The 25,597-nt window shown below is 39.0% G+C and overlaps 1 pseudogene; it reads right to left on the bottom strand.

Annotated features, from left to right (window-relative positions):
• On the bottom strand, window positions 1-25,087 carry LOC116751114 (annotated as a pseudogene).
• Window positions 25,088-25,597: the final 510 nt, after the last annotated feature.

Genomic DNA, 25,597 nt, shown 5'->3' with positions numbered 1-25,597 from the left:
CTAGGCAGTGTCTCTGACTGTAACTATTACTCTATGTTCTTCCTCTAGTTTGCCCAGTGTCCTTAGTGCTGATTGGAAGTACTGCTGTGAGAGGTTGCAGGGCAGGAATACATATAAGGCACCATGTTTGTTCTTCATTTCCCCCTCCCCCATGGACCCACTCACTGGCAGGTAGATCACCCCTACAGCCTGCTTCTGTTTCAAGTAGGAGACCACATTCCTGAGATAGGCCTTGCTCCATCATGGGCATCTCCTCACCGCCAGGCCCACTGGGGTCACCTGGTAACTAGGAGCATCACATGGCCATTGGAGTTCCCCTGCTTGATGTATTGCATGACTTGGTCGAGCCTGAATTGATCCAGTTGAAGGGACTGGACAATCTTCAGCTGGGTCAGCTTACTCTCATGAGTATGATCTCTTAGGAAATCTTAGGAAATCACTAATAACCCCCAATCTTCCTCTAGGATGTGCACTGATTCAGGAAGCAGCTTTTTTTTTTTAACACAAGAAGCCCATTTCTACCCTATCGTGGCACCTAGCTCTCAATTCACTGTCCATGACATGCAACAACCAAAGAAGGTTCAGGGGACTTTTCTAGACCCAATGGCACTCTATTCTCCTCTCCACCATGCATACAGTGGTCTGCTCTCAACGCCCCAGGCTGGGGAAACTAACTCAACATGGGGAGCATAAGAGAAGACCACCTGAGCTTAGTTTTAAAAGATAAGGATGAGTTAGGCAAAATCGGATGGCAATGGAGAAAACCATACCAGGTGAAGATGAAGATAAGTAAAAGAGCAAGGAAGCACACATAAGACATTTTCAAGGGAGCTGCGGACGGTTCAGTAGGAATAGGTAACAGAAGTAGATATGAGAATGTCAAACTATAGCTGGGCATGTAAGCAAAGCCTGGGTCATTGAGAGTACTGTCTGGCAGGCTTCAAATTTAAGACCTGAAGGAGGTATTGAAAGACTATAAGCAGAAGACAAAAAATTGGGATTTTAGAAAGATCACTCTAGAACCATATGAAAACATAATTGGAGGTGATTTAGAAGACTGTTATAATAAACTCATAAACAAATACAGCGGCAAAAAGATAGAATAGGGAGAGAAGAGAGGGTCAGCCTCATCCACCAGAACACAGGCACTAGTCCGCTCCACCAAGAAGCCTACACAACCCACTGAACCAACTTTAGCCACTGGGGACAGACACCAAAAACAACGGGAACTACGAACCTGCAGCCTGAAAAAAGGAGACCCCAAACACAGTAAGATAAGCAAAATGAGAAGACAGAAAAACACACAGCAGATGAAGGAGCAAGATAAAAACCCACCAGACCTAACAAATGAAGAGGAAACAGGCATCTACCTGAAAAAGAATTCAGAATAATGATAGGAAAGATGATCCAAAATCTTGGAAATAGAATAGAAAAAATACAAGAAACATTTAACAAGGACCTACAAGAACTAAAGATGAAACAAGCAATGATGAACAACACAATAAATGAAATTAAAAATACTCTAGATGGGATCAACAGCAGAATAACTGAGGCAGAAGAACGGATAAGTGACCTGGAAGATAAAATAGTGGAAATAACTACTGCAGAGCAGAATAAAGAAAAAAGAATGAAAAGAACTGAGGACAGTTTCAGAGACCTCTGGGACAACATTAAATGCACCAACATTCAAATTATAAGGGTCCCAGAAGAAGAAGAGAAAAAGAAAGAGACTGAGAAAATATTTGAAGGATTATAGTTGAAAACTTCCTTAATATGGGAAAGGAAATAGTTAATGAAGTCCAGGAAGCACAGAGAGTCCCATACAGGATACATCCAAGGAAAAACATGCCAAGACACATATTAATCAAACTCTCAAAAATTAAATACAAAGAAATATATTAAAAGCAGCAAGGGAAAAACAACAAATAACACACAAGGGAATCCCCATAGGGTTAACAGCTCATCTTTCAGCAGAAACTCTGCAAGCCAGAAGGGACTGGCCAGACATATTTAAACTGATGAAGGAGAAAAACCTACAACCAAGATTACTCTACCCAGCAAGGATCTCATTCAGATTTGATGGAGAAATTAAAACCTTTACAGACAAGCAAAAGCTGACAGAGTTCAGCACCACCAAACCAGCTTTAAAACAAATGCTAAAAGATCTTCTCCAGGCAAGAAACACAAGAGAAGGAAAAGACGTACAATAACAAACCCAAAACAATTAAGAAAATGGGAATAGGAACATACATATCAATAACTACCTTAAATGTAAATGGATTAAATGCTCCCACCAAAAGACACAGACTGGCTGAATGGATACAAAAACAAGACCCATATATATGCTGTCTACAAGAGACCCACTTCAGACCTAGAGACACATACAGACTGAAAGTGAGGGGATAGAAAAAGATATTCCATGCAAATGGAAACCAAAAGAAAGCTGGAGTAGCAATTCTCATATCAGACAAAATAGACTTTAAAATAAAGACTATTAGAAGAGACAAAGAAGCACACTACATAATGATCAAGGGATCCATCCAAGAAGAAGATATAACAATTGTAAATATTTATGCACCCAACATAGGAGCACCTCAATACATAAGGCAAATACTAACAGCCATAAAAAGGGGAAATCGACAGTAACACATTCATAGTAGGGAACTTTAACACCCCACTTTCACCAATGGACAGATCATCCAAACACTCCCATTTACCACTGCAACAAAAAGAATAAAATATCTAGGAATAAACCTACCTAAGGAGACAAAGACCTGTATGCAGAAAATTATAAGACACTGATGAAAGAAATTAAAGACGATACCAACAGATGGAGAGATATACCATGTTCTTGGACTGGAAGAATCAACATTGTGAAAATGACTCTACTACCCAAAGCAATCTACAGATACAATGCAATTCCTATCAAACTACCACTGGCATTTTTCACAGAACTACAACAAAAAATTTCACAATTTGTATGGAAACATCAAAGACCCCGAATAGACAAAGCAATCTTGGGAACGAAAAATGGAGCTGGAGGAATTAGGCTCCCTGACTTCAGACTATACTACAAAGCTACAGTAATCAACACAGTATAGTACTGGCACAAAAACAGAAATATAGATCAATGGAACAGGATAGAAAGCCCAGAGATAAACCCACACACATATGGTCACCTTATCTTTGATAAAGGAGGCAGGAATGTACAGTGGAGAAAGGACAGCCTCTTCAGTAAGTGGTGCTGGGAAAACTGGACAGGTACATGTAAAAGAATGAGATTAGATCACTCCTTAACACCGTACACAAAAATAAGCTCAAAATGGATTAAAGACCTAAATGTAAGGCCATACACTATCAAACTCTTAGAGGCAGAACACTCTGTGACATAAATCACAGCAACATCCTTTTTGACCCACCTCCTAGAGAAATGGAAATAAAAACAACAATAAACAAATGGGACCTAATGAAACTTCAAAGCTTTTGCACAGCAAAGGAAACCATAAACAAGACGAAAAGACAACCCTCAGAATGGGAGGAAATATTTGCAAAAGAAGCAACTGACAAAGGATTAATCTCCAAAATTTACAAGCAGCTCATCCAGCTCAGTAACAAAAAAAAAAAAACAACACAATCCAGAAATGGGCAGAAGACCTAAATAGACATTTCTCCAAAGAAGATATACAGACTGCCAACAAATACATGAAAGAATGCTCAACATCATTAATCATTAGAGAATTGCAAATCACAACTACAATGAGATATCATCTCACACCAGTCAGAATGGCCATCCTGAAAAATTCTAGAAACAATAAATGCAGGAGAGGGTGTGGAGAAAAGGGAACACTCTTGAACTGTTGGTGGGAATGTGAATTGGTACAACCACTATGGAGAACAGTATGGAGGTTCCTTAAAAAACTATAAATAGAACTACCATATGACCCAGCAATCCCACTACTGGGAATATACCCTGAGAAAACCATAATTCAAAATGAGTCATGTACCAAAATGTTCATTGCAGCTCTATTTACAATAGCCCAGAGATGGAAACAACCTAAGTGTCCATCATCGGATGAATGGATAAGGAAGATGTGGCACATATATACAATGGAATACTACTCAGCCATAAAAAGAAACGAAATTGAGCTATTTGTAATGAGGTGGATGGACCTAGAGTCTGTCATGCAGAGTGAAGTAAGTCAGAAAGAGAAAGACAAATACCATATTCTAACACATATATATGGAATTTAAGAAAAAACATGTCATGAAGAACCTAGGGGTAAGACAGGAATAAAGACACACACCTACTAGAGAATGGACTTGAGGATATGGGGAGGGGGAAGGGTAAGCTGTGACAAAGTGAGGAGTGGCATGGACATATATATACTACCAAACGTAAAAAAGATAGCTAGTGGGAAGCAGCCGCATAGCACAGGGAGATCAACTCAGTGCTTTGTGACCACCTAGAGGGGTGGAATAGGGAGGGTGGGAGAGAGGGAGACGCAAGAGGGAAGAGATATGGGAACATATGTATATGTAAAACTGATTCACTTTGTTATAAAGCAGAAGCTAACACACGATTGTAAAGCAATTATACTCCAATAAAGATGTTAAAAAAAAAAAACGATTGAATGGGGAGACAGATTTGAAAATTGTTCATGTGGCAGAATGAAGGTCTTGGTACCTAAAGGGTTATATGCAAGTAGTGGGGAGAAAAAATGTCTTGAGGGAGAATATACAAGAAGATGAGCAGTTTTGGGAGAAGAAGAGGATTATTATTCCCAATGTGTTATTAATTTATTAAATATGATCAGAACCTGAGTAAAACCAGCCTCAATGAGACAGAACGATAGGAAGGAAAGGAAGAAGAGAGAAAACACATTCAAAGGGATCCAAAACAGGATAATGTGTTTCAAGAGACCCTTGAATCCTCAATTTTACACTCTCATTTATTATGCATACCCACCAAATCCTATTGATCTCCTAATGAGAAGCTTCGAATGCTTTTTTTTTGTTTTGTTTTGTTTTGGCGGTACACGGGCCTCTCACTGCTGTGGCCTTTCCCTTTGCAGAGCACAGGCTCCGGATGCGCAGGCTCAGCGGCCATAGCTCACGGGCCCAGCTGCTCCGTGGCACGTGGGATCTTCCCGGACCAGGGCACGAACCTGTGTCCCCTACATCGGCAGGCGTACCCTCAACCACTGCACCACCAGGGAAGCCCGCTTCGAATGCTTTTTACTCCTCTACATTTCAACTGAGCATTTTATTCATATCAATTAATATTAGAAGGGAATAAGTCTTATTCTGTACCCAAAGAAGCCACATAACAGCAAAATATCTTGAGCATATCACTCAGTCTCTACCCCAAGCCTCCATAAATGTCTTTACACAATCGACCTTTAAAGAGTTTGACTTTCACCGAGAGCCAATTTTATAATGGAATACGTGTGAATTTTTAGTTAAAAAGAATCGTATTTAGTGCATAATTTTGTCTTTTAATATATTTAAAGACTTTAAGTCAGCGTATAGGTTGAGATTCATAATTTTGTTCAAAGCTTTCTGTATAAAGACCACATGATACTTTCACCTCAGATCAAAGTGACAGGAAAAAATTTCTTTTAATATGCTAATATACGGTATGCCCTATTGTCAGACAATGAGAACTACAACATCATCTGATTTCCCTCTTGCTGGGCTACTAAGAACCTGAGTATAAATAATACTATTCTCAATCTGAGCTTTGTTTTATTTTTGCTTCTCTTCTTCATGCCCCTGGCTCCCCAAATTTACTATTTAAAATTTGACTTTTGTTCCATGTTACAGGTCTCATCCATCTGTACCATATTCTTATGATGAGCAAACTTACACCCTTTTAAGAACTCCCACTCCTGTTCTACTAGGGATCCTATAATCCTGCTTATTACTGAGGGCTTCCGAGAGTTTTCAAGCTATATAAATATTTTGGTGCGATCCTTTTGTCCCTTCAAAAGCAACATGAAATCTCCAGCTGCTGGGAAATGGTGCTTTTCCCTATCATTGCAATCAATGTGTCAAGGCATACATCCTTAATGGAGGTTTTGGCAAGCATGATATTAGAGTTATTATTAGATAAAAGTAAACCGAATAGTTTGTTTTCTGTGCTGCACATACAAATCGATGGTCTAAATCAAACACTGCAGTTTATAATGTGGTAGAAATATTTACATGGTAAAAAAGCACTAATCAGTGTACAGCATTAAGAAAATGTAAGTTTTACAAATTCCAGAAGCCAAAATATTTTACAGACCACAAGAAAAGGAAGAACAAAGAAAACCCAAAGAAAGTACATAAACCTATGCTAGGAAATGGACTCTATCCTCAAAGAGTTTGGTTCAGTTTAGCATCTTCTGGTTGCAAGGAAAAGGAGATTCACTTTAGTTATCCAAGAAACAAAGTGATGTTGGTGATAGTGAGGCAGTGCTGTATGAACATAAGTGCACAGGAATCTAGGAAAAGTCAAACAACTAGAGTGGGATCCATAGTAGAGCCCAGGCTGCAGAACCTCCACCTACAGTCTGGACACCAAGTCTGTAAAAATAACCAAATACATAATAAATGGTTTATTGGTATTCCATTTCAATGCATGATGAAATAATATTATCAGTTTTCAGACTTTATGCCTACCTTGAAGTAATATGTCACTAATATCTCCGCTTGCCCTTCTCTATCCTATCACCAATTTCTCGATTCTTTTTTTTTCACCTTCATATATTTTCTTATGTTTCTCCTTTAACAATCTATTTTCTTCTAACTCCAGCTTGACCTTGACTTATGATTTCAACCACATAGCTTAATTCTCTATATATGTCCTTTGATATGCCTTCCACTTCTCTCTGCATTTCCTAATTTGGTCCAAACAAGACAAAGTCAGATTGGCCTATATATCTTTTTACACCAGGCCACAAAATAGGTCATTGGCCAGTCTCTGAATTTGGGTAAGGAAGACTATGTGGTTACCTGGTACTCCTAGACCTGCCTTATTAGCTATGAGCAAAGAAGTTTCAGTTAAGAAGGACCAAAGGAATGGCACAAAGACTGGTGGATTGAATATGCAGCCCTATAATTCACCCATGTGATGAGAAAGTAACAGAATTCTACCACCTTGCTCCTTCCAAAAAAATTATTTTTTCATCTTGAGTTTTTGGCAGATTTTCCTGGTACTCAACATGAACTTCCAGAATGTATACATGTAGCCTAATCAAAATAATCAATGAAAAAATAATAATAATCAATGAATTAAGGCATGTGTCTCTAATGAAAACGAGCTGCTCCTTTTATTTTAACAAATATCATGCATTCCAAAGATAAATGCAAGTGAATTTCTGATTATTGGGTGTTGTTCTTTAGCCTCATCACCCTCCCTTTGAATGCCATAGTTTCCTGCTGCAACCGATCACCTCTATGGGCATTACTGCTCAAAACCTAATGCAGTCACTGCAACTAACTCAATCTGCGTGTCTTGCATCTTGAAGGTTTCAAGTACTTTTGAAACAAAATAGTCGTTTCAAAATACAAAAGACATTAAAGCTATACGTACTTAATAAATGTGTATTAATAGAATATATATAATTATAACTGGACTTAAAGCTCATTGAAATAAAGGATTATCTCTCTTGTTCATTTCTCTGCCCCAGACACTGGTACAATTTCTGACATGTAGTATGTTCTCAATATATTTTTCAAAGTAAATAATCATTCAATAAATAAATGAACACCACACCTACTTGCCCACAACTTCCAAACAATGGAAGAACAGAGATTAGAATCAAGTGAGGACCATTTTTTGAATAGCATCAATAAGTGTCTCTAGGTCCCATAGAATCACTGAGTAGACAATTAAACTAGAAATGAAACAGGTTTAGAATCAGGTCTCCTAATTTAAAATGAGTTTTTAGAGAAAGGCAGAAGTACAATAAAAATACTACAGAGACTCTATCTAATAGGGAAAAAAAAGTGCTTAATTATTCTTAGCCTAGATGGATGGATGGATGGATGGATAGATGGATATAGATAGATAGATAGATAGATAGATAGACAGATCTATGTATATCTTTATTTCTGAAAGTAGCTTCCACTAGACAAAGTTTGATGTTTACTGTTTGGTGCTCTCAGATACAGAGTCTCAGATAAAGAGACAGGATTCCTTGCCTCTTTCTGAGAAGGTAAGATGCTTAAACACACCCGTGAAACCCCTCATAACCCAGGGCACCACCCATCCTCCAGCAGAGGAGTTAGATTCCCTTTGCCATCTTGGAGCTGAGCTTGTATAGTCCTTGCTCTCGTCTCACTTGACAACAGTCATTCGATTTCTAAATTCATCTTAATTCTCTAAACAGGAAGAACAAAGGGCAGAAGTCCCAAAGAATGTTATGTGTGACTCATTTTTCGACTTTGTGTGAATAGTTTGGCAGCACTTGATCAGGACAAAGGCATGATTTTGCTATTAAGGAGGAATATGTACATTCGTTTTTCTCCCTTACAGTTATGCACCCAAATGAGAGACTTACTGCTGTGAACAACGCTGTCACCTTCCTCACAGTGCTGGTTGTCATTAATTAAAATCATAGAAAGGGGCTAATTCACTGAAGTGAATCACTCACGTAATGGCCAAATTTCTAGAAGCTTGTGCCCTGGGGGCAACGAACTGGATTTTTTCTGCTTCTGGTTTGGACAGCTGTGAAGCCAGCTCAGTTGGTAAGGGTTGCCGAAATTCTTTACTGTCTTTAAATTAAAATGCAATATACCTATTGAATACTTGAACCATGGTTCTGAAGCCAAATGAGAAACAATAATGTAATAATAGCTCAGTGTTTATGGAATTAATGTTTGGATTCCTCCCCTCCCCCCCCAAAAAAAATTCATATGTTAAAGTCCTAACCCCTTTGGGAGGTAATTAGGTTTGATGAGGTCATGAAAATGGTGCACTCATGATGGAACTAGTGCCCTTATAAGAAGAGGAAGAGACACTAGAGCTCTCTTTCCCTCAGTGCGAGGACACAGACTAGGGCATGTGAGCACACAGAGAAACAGTGGCCATCTGCAAGCCAGGAGGAGAACTCTCACCGAGAACTGAATCTTCCAGCACCTTGATCTTGGACTTCCCAGCACCCGCAGTTGTGAGAAATAAACATTTATTGTTTAAGCCACCCAGTCTATCGTATTTTCTTATAGCAGCCCAAGCAGACTAAGACATGCAGGTAAGACAATTACAATTAGACTAGTTACAAAACTGACACAAACAGCGTTCTAAATTTCTACCTAAAAATTTACTTGAAAACTCCAGTCAAGATGCATTAACTTCAGAGTTTGATATACCCTTCTCCTTCAAAAAAATAATTGAAAAATCTAAAAGGAGAAAATCCAAAATATATAACTGGGCTTCAAAACAAAATAAATATTGTTATGGACTAGAATAGGAACAGAAATGCAAAGCAAAGAATATGGCTAAATCCCAGAATCTGCAAGGTTTGTAGCCTAGAAACAGGCATGGCAGTTAAGATTCCAGTGAGCGAGAGGAAGAAGAATTTAAAATCCCACAGCAGATGTGGGCTAGGATTCAGGCTCACTGCCTGAAGCCAGGAGCTGCCATGGAAGTACTGCCCTCTGCCCACCCTCCCCTCTTCACTGCTCATAGAAGGAAGATGAGAAAACTGCTTTCATCCAGGGCCCAAGACTTTATAAACCGTAGGCTCCATCAGGCTGCTTGACAAAGCATAACCCAAAGCTCAGGAACCGGCTCCCAGCCTGGATCTACACTGTACCAAACATCACAGCAAAGCAGGAGCCCCAACCTATCAAAACACCTGATTCTAGACTGGAGGCTCAGAGGGCCAGATGGAGAGGGCAGAGAAAACCACCGTTCAAGGAGGAGGTGAGCACAAAAGAGAAAAGAGAGAAGATAAAATCATCCCACTCAAAAAACTAACCTGCATGCCACAGGACGTAACCTACTGCTAAGAAAGGCAGTCAACAAAATCTACAATGGGAAAAACAACCCCATTTAGGTAATGAATAATCAGAGAATGTTCCACCTAAGATTTATAAAAAGTATTTTGAATGTTCATAGCAATAAAGAAAGGGAGAACATTTGTTTAAAGAGAATTATAAATTATCATAGAAAAACAGGAAAATAAAATAATAGATATACATTAAAAATGGGATATTTTTTAAATAATGAAAAATAACAAAACCCTAAATGAACTCACAATTTGATGAAGAAGGAATTAATAAGTAAAAATGTTGTTCTAAGGAATTTCTCATACGCAGCACAGAGGGACAAGGATAAAAATTTTGAAAGAGCAGCTAGGACACAAAGAGGATAGACTAAGAGACCCCAGCATATGCCTAAAAGGGCAGTGAGAACAATAACCAAGAGATATGGCATCTAAAATCCAGATGACATGTAGGCAGTCATTAAGGTCTGATGGGATGAGGACAGGTGGATTTAAGAGGGAGGTGCCAGGCTTGACTTCACTGTTGGTTCACAGCAGAGATTGCAATGCCATCAGGCAGGCAGCAGCCCCTGGGCAGCTCAAGGGATTGGGGGTAGTTTTGAACAAGCACCAGTTTCCTAAAGATTTCTAGAAACCAAGAACAGCCCAACCTCCTTAGGGAGGTGTCAAGGGTCCCCTCAGGCCGAAGCAGGCAAAGGTTACGGTCACATCCAGTTGGTAAATAAAAGGAGATTACTGAGAGATTGCCCCCTCGCTTCTCAGTAGTTTCAGGGCAGACGAAGCATGTCTAGGAATGTGCAGCAAACAGCTGGTACAGGTGCAGGAATTCCTAATACACAGCGATGATTGGAAAGCTAGAAACAAAGCAGGGACTGACAAAAGAACTTTTATTTCTAAAAACATAAAAAATAGAAGAAATGTAAATAGAAGAAAATCACAAGAACAGTGAAGGAAAAGTAATGAATGCCACTCAGACCACTTCACAACTTTCCATGTCACTCAGAATGAAATATCAAAGTCCTTAAAATGACGTTCAAAGCTCTACAAACTCCCCACCCAATCTCACCTGCCACCTTCCCGATCTCACCTCCTCCCGATTTTCCTTTTTCTTTTATTTTCTGATTTTCATTTTGCTGTTTTCTAACCACATTATCGTCGCTGCTCTTCTTTGGACTTCCCAGCCATGTTTCCAGCATCAGAACTTCTGCACTTGCTGTCCCCTCCGTTGGGAGATCTCCTCCTCCAGAATGCCACTTGGCCTTCCCCCTCACCTCCTTCAGTTCTTCGCTCACATGTCGCCTTCCTCAGGAGGATCTTCCCTGACCACCTGTTTCAGCTTGCCTCCACCCCTGCCCTCCCTGTCCTTCTTCCCTGCCTTAGAGTGCCCCTCAGTACTCAGCACTACCTCATATCCTACATGCTTTATGCATTTACTGTGTCCGTCTTCCCCTGCTAGGCTGTAACTTTTTGAGGACAGTGGTGTTTATGTCTTGTAATTCAGTGCTGGCCTGACACACTGTAAGCACTCAGTAATGATTTGTTGATAGAATCAATAAATGATCCCGGGCATATGGGAAGCACTCAATAAAGGCCAAGTGTTGTATTTAAGCACAGCCATTCAACTACCAATAACTCGCTACTTAGTCTGCTAATCACTCTGCTCCAGGAGGGTCAGTCACATCATCAACATAATAAGGATAACTGTCTATGATGTGCCAAGTTCCCTTTTGACATTTTATATTTCTTATATCACTTTAACATTAATTCAAAAGGGGGTAAATTATTATTCCCATCTTATTGTGAGTATGAGACTGAGGGACAACAAAGTTAACTGATTTCCCCACATTAAAATAACTGGAGGGTGATAGAGCTGATTTGGAAACTGAGTCTGTCTTCCTCTTAAAATCATTCTGTCCTCTCCACTGACAGATTGCTGCTCTGACCCAGGACTCTCCGTGATCACCCTCCCTCCTCCATCCACGATGCCTCTCGTTATTACAGTCATCTCCCATAGTGACTCTAGTGAACACTGGTGTCCATTCCTCCTTGCTAAGCTTGATTTACCTGGATTCTCTCTCTTCTAAAAATAACTTCATGCATCTCCAACTCCAGTGGTAAATCTTAATCAATCTAAGCCAATCAGAAATCTAAGGTGACATCACCAAAACTGGCAGAGTTGGGAAATTCAGGACTCTGTCTCTTCAAAAGCAACTAATGAACCGGCAAAAACTGTCAGAATCTAAGCCAGTCATGGCAATCCATTCTCCTTGTCAGTGATTGGCTTATGGATAGATATTTAGTACAATTTAATACAATTCCAACCAATAAGACATGAGGAGAGTGAGCTGGGGCACTTCTGGGAATAAACTCCTTACTCTTAAGTGGAGACAAGGCCGGAGGAAATGGATTCTTCTCCCTCCATACATGTTCATATTTAAGTGGGATGCCTGAACTACTGCCACTATCTGTCACTCAACCAGAAGATGAAGCTAACATGGGAAAGAGAATGGAGCCAAAAGAATCTCAGAGAAGTAAAGTTAGAGAACTTGTGTACCTAATGCTTACCTTACCCATGGAAGGGTAAGTTATGTGAAACTTTTTAAAAGGGCTTGTATGGTAGAAGCCAGGTTGAGTTCGTGTTTCATTACTTTAAGTGAAAGCATCCTGATACCACAGCACCCTCTTTCCCCTTAAGAAGTAGCTCAACATCCAAAAATAACTAAAATGGACTTGTCTTCAGTTCTACTACTTGAACATGGACAATCATTTGGGTCTCATTATTTCTAAGATTGACTTGGTTGCAGGGCTCCCACTAAAAGTAACTCAGAACTCTTTGGTTTCTTACTGAACAGTTAAAGGAGCAGCAGGAGAGCTGAGGTCAAAGACCAGGCTCTAGTTTGATAATGGAGGGCTACATAGTGAGGAACACATTGAGGTGCAAAGAACTTAAGCAATTTGGTCAAGCTCACCAGGTTAGTTGACAGGCAAGCTGAGACTACAAGCAAAGTTTCTCAACTTCTGTTAGAGGACATTATCCACACCCAGGTTAACCTAGCTATATTCATACTTGCAGGTACATTATGTAGCTGATCTAAGGCAAAAAAAAAAGGGGGGGGGCGCCTAAGATTTAATGTATTTCAATTATACCTAGGAAACGCATACTTGACATTTTGCTCACTCTGATTATTCTTCATAGTGAGGAAAGAAGTTATCATTTGAAAATATGATTCCAACAGAACTGTTGAAAGTTAGCTAAGCAAACAATTGGGGATAAACGTGCTACAGGCATGCAAATAAGGCTTCCTGTTTCTCTAGCCCCATAATAACTAAAAACAGCTCCCCTGATGGCCCACCCTCATCACTGAACACATTCGAAGTGTCTTAGATGCCTGTCATGGACCAGGTGGAGACGTGGTCCATTCCCCTTCCTCTGCCATTTGAACACATACCCTAGTAAGTTTCAATCAACTCTACTTCAGGTTCACAGTGGCAGAATTCAACTGTACTGAATTTCAGAAAGGGTTGAAATCAAGGACTTTTCACCTCTAGTCTATTTAAGTCCTCCCAAAGCACTGTACACAAGCATGGAGATCCACTACTCAGTCCTTCTAGGGATTCCCACATGGATGCTCCCTAGGTTAGTAGAGTCTATACATCCCCATCTTTCATTTTGCTACCCCCTTCCCACAATGCCTCACTCCTTTTAGCATCTTCTCCTAGCCCAAAGTCCCCCTCACTTCCCTCCCTTCAAACAGAGCTGTGTTCATCAACCTACGGGTTAGCAAGCTCCAAGTTTTCCTGTTTCTTAGAAATTTTCCTAGCTTCCTGTGCTAATTATATGAAACTTCAGGTAACTATTCTTCTACAGCTATTCTTTCTCTCATTCTGGTGTGGGATAGAGGATGGGGAAGCTTCCCATTCTAAGAGTAGACAGGAGAAGACAGAGCATTGGGAGTCATTTTGTTTCTGATATTCTTGTCTTTGGTTGCCTGAAAATAATACTAATAACAGCAGCAACAACAATAGCAATCAAAGACATCTCACACTAAGGAAGTTAATTTCCTTCTGACAGTGCTTTCCAGTACATCCTTCTCACCCCACCCCAACTCTAAGAGCATAGGTTTTAGGTCTTCTTTTGCTAAAGAGAATGCTGTCTCCTTTCAAATCAAATTACAATATCTCCTCCTATTAATTTAACCCTAAAGTGTTTTCCCCAATTCCTGGATATCTGCCACACTCCTTTTCCTCCATCCCCACAGCTGAATAAGCAAGAGACAGAAAAGTCTAAATACATGAAAAAGTGTGTATACTAAGAGTAGCAGTAGCAATTTTTTAATAATATAATTGTGGGGGACTTAGTGTTTATTCACTGGATTTTTTATTTTTTACCTAACAATATTTCTATATAATCTTGGCAATATCAGGAGAAACACTATGCTTTTAAATGAGTTGTCTCCAACCTCAAATGACACATAAGAAAAATGTAAGAACTTCTACTTATAGATCGTGGACACACACAATGTCTCATCTCCCTCAGTTCTGATCATCTTGGGTTTCTGAAAATGACAGAGAGTCATCTTTTCCTTTTCAATTCATAACTACATTCAAAATCAAGAAAAGAAACCTCAGTGGACCAGAAATCATGGGGAATCTCTGGGAGAGGGATAAGAAAAAAGAAACCATCATCAAGGCTAAGAAGTAAAGTCGGGCTAGTAGAAAAAAATAATAAATATCATGGGAAAATGGTGTTGAAATTAAAATTCAAACCTTTAAATAAAATGAATAGTAGAAAAGACACAGCTAAAGTCAAACCAGTAAGACAGAAGACTGAGCTGTTGAATTTCCATAACATATCATAAAGGGATAAAAATTGGAAGGTATGAAAAAACAGTCAAGAAATATGAAAGATAAATTCAGAACTTTTAACATCCAGCTTCTAGGAACTTTGAGAAGGAGAAACTAAAGAGATCTGTAGAGAAGGAACATTCAAAGGAAAAAAAATGTGGTTCTGGTTATTCTTAAACTTTTTTCTTTTTACTAATGAGGGGACCATTTTTAGAATTCTTATTTCATTTGTAATTCACTCACCTAATATTTATTCAGATTCAACAATGTGCCAGGTACTATGCAAGGTAATGGGAATCTAATAATAGTAATAAGTCCTCTCCCTAGAAAATGTATATATGCACAGATCACAATTTTCCACATTATTTTAGAGGTTAAGAGTTCGCTGACCCATAATCTTTCATATTTTTATTGCAGTTCACCTGTTTTGACTGGAATGACTTGGCAAAAACCACATCCCCTACTGAATTGCTGAATTGTTTAACAAAGAGTATCTTAGCAACTGACTGTTTGAAGGCATGAAATCATACAGAGACTCAGTCTATAATAAGACTGGAATTGGTAAACTCACAGTCTGAGGGTTATTTCACACTAGTTATGGAATGGTCATCTTTCATGAGGTAAACTGGAGTAATTTTCAAATTTCAAATGAAGTAAACTGAAGTCTTTGAAGAATTATGAACTACACTGAGTAATAAAAATCACTAGTTTCCTACTCAGGGTTAGTAGATTGGCTCACAGATCATCTCAGCCACAGAGAAAATCAGCAACCAAAAAAAGAGGACCATCTCCTTACAGGATATTTAGTGAAGAGAAATTTGTTGTCCACTAGGGAAATTAAAAACAAGGAGTTTGTCTGAGATAATCAGATATAAATAAAGAGTTGTCTTTTGTATTAATTTATAGAAAATTAAATGTATTTAGAATATCACAAACTCATTTTGGGATATTTGTTGAATTTTAAGTCAGATACTGATTGACACAGAGAAGGGCTAAAGAAAAACAGGAAAGAACCACTGGAAAACAGAAGAAAATAGAAAGGACTTTGATAGGAACTGAAGATGGAAGACGAGCTTCATAAATAAGTAAACAAACTTGAGGACAAAAAGACAGGTCAGTCAAAAGACTGGATTTGCAACTGATAGAAGGAAATCACGTTACACAATGGAACATAGCGTATGATATAAAAAAGAAGAAAAGCTGACTCTACTTATTAAGTAAGATATGAATGCATATGTGAAGAATTTAAATAGCTGAATGAAGTTGATGTCTGGCTACGTGTCTACCTTGCCCTGACTTCCATACCCAGTAGTCATGAACATTTTACCAGAGGTATTATTTTCACAATGTCCACTGATTGAATATGACATACCAGGTGAAAGGCATGGTGTTTTATCATCAGTTCCATAGTACGCCATGAAAGCACAGATTATAATCTCTTAATTTTAGATATCAGGACAGGTGCTCTGAAGCAACACAAAGACAGAAGTGCCAATAGAATGCCATCAGATCTATATTTTTAGTTAACAACTCATACCTCTGCAAACTCTAGCAATTATTTTTATTCATTTAGCTTTCTCTTTTCTCAGCCTTCCCTGAGTGTTTGTGGTTCTTTCTGAGCTGTTGGTAAATTTTCACAACTTGTCATATGTGGTCTGACCAAAAAACTGCAGAGAGGTGCTAAACTGAATTAAATCTGTGTGAAAAGAGCTTACAAAGTTGGCCACCAAAGGTATTTTATGTATTTAAAATAGCATGTTCAGGTCTTCAGAGTTTGTCAGTTTCAACTGGGCTTTTTTTTTTTTCTTTTTTTGCGGACGATGACTAACTATACCTTTGTGCTCATTCTTTGCTTGGTTTCTTCGTTATATGCAACATTTGATAGCCATCTACCCTTTCTTGCATTGCCACCAAATTGTTCCTTCAGCATAAGCAGCTTACTGAGTGATTTTCCTGAAACATAAGAAACGTCATCATCTAGAAATTAACTATCATGTTGTAGAAGTTGTCAATTTTTTAAATCTGATAATGTTCAACATTATATTTTGCTCTGAAATAAATGTTAACTGCTAAAAGTTGGATTTTTAAGGACAACAAAGTGAATCTGATTTATCAGGAACAAATTTATGATGAAAAAGTCCTTATCAGGAAAAGGATAATGGATCATGAGACCCAATAACAACCTGGCAAATTCTGAATGCTATTATAGACCTCTTGTTCTTATGATCTACTAGTTTTGCAACAAAAGAATGTTGGGGGCCTTTTCTAAGTAACAATAATACTAATTACAACTAACCAATCAAGTCCCTTACAAACCATGGGAAGGCCAGAACAAGTCCAGAATAAGCAGGAAGACGATAGGGTGGCCAAGACGGCAAGGAGGAACAGTAGGAGGTAAAACAAAATGACCCCCTGCAGCTGTCTGGGCACATCTCTTGTAGGAGTGTTGCACTGGGTTCTGAGTTAATGGTTTTGGATAGGCCTGCCACCTGTGAAGGCAGGTCTTCAGAAAGAAAACCTGCACTAATAAAGCCACACTATAGGCAGGAGACACAGTGTGGTCAGTGAGCCCTGCACTTGCTATCAGAAGACCTGGGCTCTAGTCTCAGGTTTATAGGTTCTTGTTTGCCTCACCTTGGATACAGCACAACCTGGGTCACAATTTCTCATCTGTGTAGAATGTATCCTCATATGATCATCATGCGAATTAGCTGATCTATGTATTTAAATTATCAAGTTTCTCTTATATGAAATTTTCTTATTTTTAATAATAAAACAGAAATTACTACTAACACTAGTAGTAATACCTACTAGAACGCAGCTACTGTATAAGGGCAAAAGTTAAAAGCAAGAAACAAAGAGGTTGACATAATGTAGAAGCAGTATAATATAGAAGAGGCATATAGTAAAACTGTTAAGAGTTTAGACTTTGAACGCAGCCTACCTGGATCCAAATACTGGCTCTGGGACTGTGGGACTATGGCAAAGTAACCTACACTCTTCGTGCTTCAGTTGCCACGTCTATAAAATGTAGACAATGGTACCAACATCATGGGTTTGTTGTGAGGCTTAAGTGAGTATCTAGGTATTAGTGTTTGGCACAGTGTCAGGCACATAGGAGATACTAAACAAGTGTTTGCTAGTATTATAATGCTGAGCAAAGACACTACGCCACTTAAATCCTTCCTCATTGGGAACTGAGCTGATCAAAAACTCTAGAATTAGGCTGTGTGACCCCAGACATATAGAATTACAGGCACCTTGAGCAGGCCTCTTAAGCAGGTCACTACATAAGCTATCAAAAAGCCACCCTCGTTGACCACAGTTCAGATTTTAATTCATAAGTGAGAAGAAGATGGGAAAAGTTCACCTTTCCATCATATCACTACTTTCTGGCTGTCCATCTGCATATTAAGAAAGCCAGTTAACTTGTTCAGAACACTACTTGGGCCTTGGTCGTTATCTGTATTGACCAAGTAAGAAAAAGTATGGAGCTTCATTTAATCACCTCCACTACTCTTATTTTACTTAACTTCATGACTGTTAAGGGGCAAGGTATGTATTTTCCTTTATACAATATATACCAGTTGCATAAGACCCCTGTTTTTTTTTTTAATAGATCTTTATTGGAATATAATTGCCTCAGAATGCCATGTTAGTTTCTGTTGCACAACAAAGTGAATCAGCCATATGCATACACATGTCCCCATGTCCCCTCCCTCTTCAGCCTCCCTCACATCCTCCCTATCCCTCCCCTGAGGTCATCGCAAAGCACCAAGACGATCTCCTTGTGCTATGCTGTTACTTCGCACCAGCCAGCTATTTTACATTCGGTACTGTATATATGTCCACGCTACTCTCACTTTGCCCCAGCTTCGCGCTCCCACCCCATGTCATCAAGTCTATTCTCTATGTCTGCCTCTTTATTCCTGCCCTGCAACTAGGTTCATCAGTACCATTTTTTTTTTAAGATTCCATATATATGCATTACCATACAATATTTCTTTTTCTCTCTTTTTTTAAACATCTTTACTGGAGTATAATTGCTTTACAATGGTGTGTTGCTTTCTGCTTCATAACAAAGTGAATCAGCTATACATATACATATATCCCCATATGTCCTCCCTCTTGCCTCTCCCTCCCACCCTCCCTATCCCACCGCTCTAGGTGGTCACAAAGCACGGAGCAGATCTCCCTGTGCTATGCAGCTGCTTCCCACTAGCTATCTGTTTTACATTTCATAGTGTATGTATGTCCATGCCACTCTTTCACTTCGTCCCAGCTTACCCTTTCCCCTCCCCATGTCCTCAAGTCCATTCTCTACGACTGCGTCTTTATTCCTGTCCTGCCCCTAGGTTCTTCAGAACCAATTTTTTTTTTTGATTGTATATATATGTGTTAGCATAAGGTAGTTGTTTTTCTCTTTCTGACTTACTTCACTCTGTATGGCAGACTCTAGGTCCATCCACCTCACTACAAACAACTCAATTTCATTTCCTTTTATGGCTGAGTAATATTGCATTGTATATATATGTGCCACATCTTCTTTATCCATTCATCTGTTGATGGACACTTAAGTTGCTTCCATGTCCTGGCTATTGCAAATAGAGCTGCAATGAACACTGTGGCACATGACTCTTTTTGATCATGGTTTTCTCAGGGTATATGCCCAGTAGTGGGATTGCTGGTTCGTATGCTAGTTCTATTTTTAGTTTTTTAAGGAACTTCCATACTGTTCTCCATAGTGGCTGTATCAATTTACATTCCCACAAACAGTGCAAGAGGGTTCCCTTTTCTCCACACCCTCTCCAGCATTTATTGTTTGTAGATGTTTTGATGGTGGCCATTCTGACCAGTGTGAGATGATATCTCATTATAGTTTTGACTTGCATTTCTCTAATGATTAATGATGTTGAGCATTCTTTCATGTGTTTGTTGGCAATCTGTATCTCTTCTCTGGAGAAATGTCTATTTAGGTCTTCTGCCCATTTTTGGATTGGGTTGTTTTTTTTGATATTGAGCTGCATGAGTTGCTTGTATGTTTTGGAGATTAATCGTTTGTCAGTTGCTTCATTTGCAAATATTTTCTCCCAATCTGAGGGTTGTCTTTTCGTCTTGTTTATGGTTTCCTTTGCTGTGCAAAAGCTTTTAAGTTCCACTAGGGCCCATTTGTTTATTCTTGTTTTTATTTCCATTTCCCTAGGAGGTGGGTCAAAAAGGATCTTGCTGTGATTTATGTCATAGAGTGTTCTGCCTATGTTTTCCTCTAAGAGTTTGATAGTGTTTGGCCTTACATTTAGGTCTTTAATCCATTTTGAGTTTATTTTTGTGTATGGTGTTAGGGAGTGTTCTAATTTCATTCTTTTACATGTAGCTGTCCAGTGTTCCCAGCACCACTTATTGAAGAGGCTATTTTTTCTCAATTGTATATTCTTGCCTCTTTTATCAAAAATAGGGTGACCATAAGTGCATGAGTTTTCCTCTGGGCTTTCTAACCTGTCGCATTGATCTATTTCTGTTTTTGTGCCAGTACCATACTATCTTGGTTACTGTAGCTTTGTAGTATAGTCTGAAGTCAGGGAGCCTGATTCCTCCAGCTCCGTTTTTCTTTCTCAAGATTGCCTTGGCTATTTGGGGTCTTTTGTGTTTCCAGACAAATTGTTAAATTTTTTGTTCTAGTTCTGTGGAAAATGCCATTGGTACTTTGATAGGGATTCCACTGAATCTGTAGATTGCTTTGGGTAGCATAGTCATTTTCACAATGTTGATTCTTCTGATCCAAGAACATGGTATATCTCTCCATCTGTTTGTATCATCTTTAATTGCTTTCATCAGTGTCTTATACTTTTCTGCATACAGGTCTCTTGTCTCCTTAGGTAGGTTTATTCCTAGGCACTTTATTCCTTTTGTTGCAGTGGTAAAGGGGAGTGTTTCCTTAATTTCTCTTTCAGATTCTTCATTATTAGTATATAGGAATGCAAGAGATTTCTGTGCATTAATTTTGTATCCTGGTACTCTACCAAATTCACTGATTAGCTCTAGTAGTTTTCTGGTAGCATCTTTAGGATTCTCTATGTATAGTATGACGTCATCTGCAAACAGTGACAGCTTTACTTTTTCTTTTCCAATTTGGATTCCTTTTATTTCTTTTTCATCTCTGATTGCTATGGCTAAAACTTCCGAAACTGTGTTGAATAACAGTGGTGAGAGTGGGTAACCTTGTCTTGTTCCTGATCTCAGTGGAAATGGTTTCAGTTTTTCGCCACTGAGAACGATGTTGGCTGTGGGTTTGTCATGTATGGCCTCTACTATGTTGAGGTAAGTTCCCTCTATGCCTACTTTCTGCAGGGTTTTTAATCATAAATGGGTGTTGAATTTTGTCAAAAGCTTTTTTTGCGTCTACTGAGATGATCATATGGTTTTTATTCCTAAATTTGTTAGTGTGGTGTATCACACTGATTGATTTGCATATATTGAAGAATCCTTGCATCCCTGGGATAAATCCCATTGATCATGGTGTATGATCTTTTTAATGTCATGTTGGATTCTGTTTGCTAGTATTTTGTTCAGGACTTTTGCATGTATTTTCACCTGTGATATTGGTCTATAATTTTCTTTTTTTGTGATATCTTTTGCTGGTTTTGGTATCAGGGTGATGGTGGCTTCATAGAATGAATTCAGGAGTGTTTCTCCCTCTGCAATTCTTTGGAAGAGTTTGAGAAGGATCAGTGTTAGCTCTTCTCTAAATGTTTGATAGAATTCTCCTGTGAACCCATCTGGTCCTGGACTTTTGTTTGTTAGAAGATTTTTGATTAAGGTTTCAAGTTCATTACTCGTGATAGGTCTGTTTATATTTTCTAATTCTTCCTGGTTCAGGCTTGGAAAATTGTACCTTTCCAAGAGTTTGTCCATTTCTTTGTGATTGTCCATTTTATTGGCATATAGTTGTTTGTAGTAGTCTCTTATAATCCTTTGTATTTCTGCAGTGTCAGTTGTGATTTCTCCTTTTTCATTTCTAATTTTATTGATTTGCGTCCTTTCCCTTTTTTTCTTAATGAGCCTGGCTATGGGTTTATCAATTTTATCTTCTCAAAGAACCAGCTTTTAGTTTTATTGATCTTTCCTATTGTTTTTTTCATTTCTATTTCATTTATTTCTGCTCTGAGCTTTATGATTTCTTTCCTACTGACTTTGGGTTTTCTTTCTCTTTCTCTTTCTTTGGGTTCTTCTTTCTCTAGTTGTTTTAAGTGTAGGGTTAGATTGTTTGTTTGAGATTTTTCTTGTTTCTTGAGGTGAGAGTGAATTGCGATAAACTTCCCTCTTAGAACTGCTTTTGCTACATCCCATAGGTTTTGGGTCATCATGTTTTCATTGTCATTTGTTTCTATGTTTTTTTTATTTCTTCTTTGATTTCTTCAGTGATCTCTTGGTTATTTAGTAGTGCACTCTTTAGCCTCCATGTATTTGTGGTTTTTACAGGGTTTTTTTCCTATAATTGATTTCCAATCTCATAGTGTTGTGGTCAGAAAAGACGCTTGATATGATTTACAATATCTTAAAATTTTCCAAGGCTAGATTCATGACCCAAGATGTGATCTATCCTGGAGAATGTTCCATATGCACTTGAGAAGAAAGTGTATTCTGCCACTTTGAGGAGGAATGTTCTATAAATATCAATTAGATTTATCTGGTCTACTGTGTCATTTAAAGCTTGTGTTTCCTTATTTATTTTCTGTTTGGATGATCTGTCCATTGGTATAAGTGGGGTGTTAAGAGACCCCTACTATGATTGTGTTACTGTCAATTTCTCCTTTCATGGTTGTTAGCATTTGCCTTATGTATTTGGGTACTCTTATGTTGGGTACATAAACTTTTATAATTGTTATATCTTCACTTTGGATTGATCCTTTGACCATTATGTAGTGTCCCTCCTTATCTCTTGTAACAGTCTTGAAAGCTTATTTTATCTGATATGAGTATTGCTACTCAGGCTTCTTTTGATTTCCATTTGCATGGAATATCTTTTTCCATCCTTTCACTTTCAGTCTCTATGTGTCCCTAGGTCTGAAGTGGGTCTTTTGTAGACAGAACATATATGGATCTTGTTTTTGTATCCATTCAACCAGTCTGTGTCTTTTGGTTGGGGCATTTAATCCATTTACATTCAAGGTTATTATGAATATGTATGTTCCTATTACTATTTTCTTAATTGTTTTGGATTTGTTTTTGTGGGTCTTTTTCTTCTCTTGTGTTTTCCACTTAGAGAAGTTTCTTTCGCATTTGTTGTAAAGCTGGTTTGGTGGTGCTAAGTTCTCTTAGCTTTTACTTGTCTGAAAAGCTTTTGACTTCTCCATCAAATCTGAATGAGATCCTTGCTGGGTAGAGTAATCTTAGTTGCAGGTTTTTCTCTCATCACTTTAAGTATATACTGCCACTCCCTTCAGCTTGCAGAGTTTCTGCTGAAAGATCAGCTGTTAACTTTATGGGGATTCCTTCTATGTTATCCGTTGCTTTTCCCCTGCTGCTTTTAATATTTTTTCTTTGAACTTAATTTTTGTTAGTTTGTTATGTGCCTTGGTGTGTTTTCCTAGGGTTTATCCTGTACGGGACTCTCTGTGCTTCCTGGACTTGGGTGGCCATTTCCTTTCCCATGTTAGGGAAGTTTTCCCCTATAATCTCTTCAAATATTTTCTCAGACCGCTTCTTTTTCTCTTCTGCTTCTGGGACCCCTGTAATTCGAATGTTGGTGCATTTAGTGTTGTCCTAGTGGTCTCTGAGATTGTCTTCAATTATTTTCATTCTTTTTTCTTTATTCTGCTCCTCAGCAGTTATTTCCACCATTTTGTCTTCCAGCTCACGCATTGGTTCTTCTGCCTCAGTTTTTCTGTTATTGATTCCTTCTAGTGTATTTTTCATTTCAGTTATTGTGTTTTTCACCTCTGTTTGTTTGTTCTTTAGCTCTTCTAGATCTTTGTTAAACATTTCTTGTATTTTCTCAATCCGTGCTTCCATTATATTTCTGAGATTCTGGATCATCTCTACTATCATTACTCTGAATTCTTTTTCAGGTAGATTGCCTATCTCCTCTTCATTTATTTGGTCTTGTAGGTTTTTACCTTGCTTCTTTATCTGTGCCATATTTTTTTGCCATCTCATTTTCTTTTTTTTTTATGAGTAGAATTGTGTTCCTGTTTTCCTGGTTGTTTGGCCTGAGGCTTCCAACACTGGAGTTTGTAAGCTATTGGGTAGAGCTGGGTCATGGTGCTGAGACAAGGAGACCTCTGTGAGACCTCACTCTGATGAATATTCCCTGGGGTCTGAGGTTCTCTGTTAGTCTAGTGGTTCAGACTCAGAGCTCCCACCACGGGAGTTTCCGCCCGACCCCAGACTCACAAACCAAGATCCACAAGCTGTGTGGGGTGGCAAAAAAAAAAAAAAGAGAATAACAAAGTAAAAGATAAAATTAGACTAGGAAACTAACAGATATGTTTGAAAGAATGTAAAAATAAAAATACAGATGAATCAACAACCAGAAGGTACATCAGAACCACAACAGTAAAAAAAGAGGAGGAGGAAAAGAAAAATAAAAGGGGGTGGGGTGGGGGAAGGCCTTGGCTGTGGAGAGCGGGTCCTAAGCAAGGGCGAGGTTTGGGTGGTGGGTGGGGCCAATGCTCATGACCCACAGGGCTTGAAAAGGACCTGGGGGCTGTGGCGGGTGGGGCTCAGGCTCAAGGAACACAAGGGGCCCAGGCATGCCTCCCACTCCTGGTCTCAGAGGGCAAGGGACCTCACCTGGGAACCCAGCAGGCTTCCTGGGCTCGAGTGGGCGGGGAAAACACCCTCCTCTCCTCTCCCCCTCCTCCTGGATGGCCCCTCCCACCTGCCACTCAAGATCTCCTGGCCTCCCACCTACACCCCGAGGACCCACGTGGCCTGGATGGGGCTTTGGAGGGCGGGAACCGACTTGGGAGCTCAGCAGGCTCCCCGGTCCAGTGGGCCAGGTGATCACCCTCCGCTCCTCTCCTGCTCTTCCCAGAGAGTCCCTCCCACCTGCCTCTCCTGATCTTCCCAGCCTCAGGGGCGTCAATCTTGTATGGCCTCCACTTCTCCTCCCCTCTCAGTCCCCCTACGTCCTACCAGTTCATTCTGGAGCCCCTCCCGTCTCTTTGGGCATCAGAGTCCCCCACCAGAGGCCAGCAGATGCCCTCGTTGTGAGGAGATGTTAACTCCGCATGTTCCCACACCGCCATCTTGACTCCTCCCTCCAGCTTTCTTTTTTTTAAGATCTACTCTCTTAACAACTTTTGAATATGCAGTGCAGTATTATTAGAAATAGACCTTGGTTTTCTTTTTTTGTTTTTACTGATTTCCATTTAGATAATAGATTTCTACAGTCTATTTTATAGTCATTTGTCCTTTATAACATCTAAAATCATGCAAATCACCACAAAATAAACAAGAAAAATTGGACCAATGGATAAATAAGATGGATGGATGAATGGCTTGAAAGATATAAACAGAGATATTTTCTTTCTGTCTTTCTTTTTTTTGGTGCTTTTTAGCAAGAAAAGAAAGGCTTAGAAATTGCCTAACTAGAATTATATCAACCCCCTCAGTTTTTAAAAAAATTATTAATAGTGGAAAATTTAGAAAGAATCAGAAGTAGGATAGCTGATATGCAGATTAATTCATTTGTTAAATATCTGCTTAGAAAAAGTTAGAATTCATCAAAATATAAAATAAACTCATCCTTATTTTGT

Source organism: Phocoena sinus, chromosome 3 (genome assembly GCF_008692025.1).
Source record: "Phocoena sinus isolate mPhoSin1 chromosome 3, mPhoSin1.pri, whole genome shotgun sequence".
NCBI lineage: Eukaryota > Metazoa > Chordata > Mammalia > Artiodactyla > Phocoenidae > Phocoena > Phocoena sinus.
The sequence above is the reverse complement of the archived record's forward strand: the minus strand, read 5'-3'. Positions and strand labels throughout refer to the sequence as shown.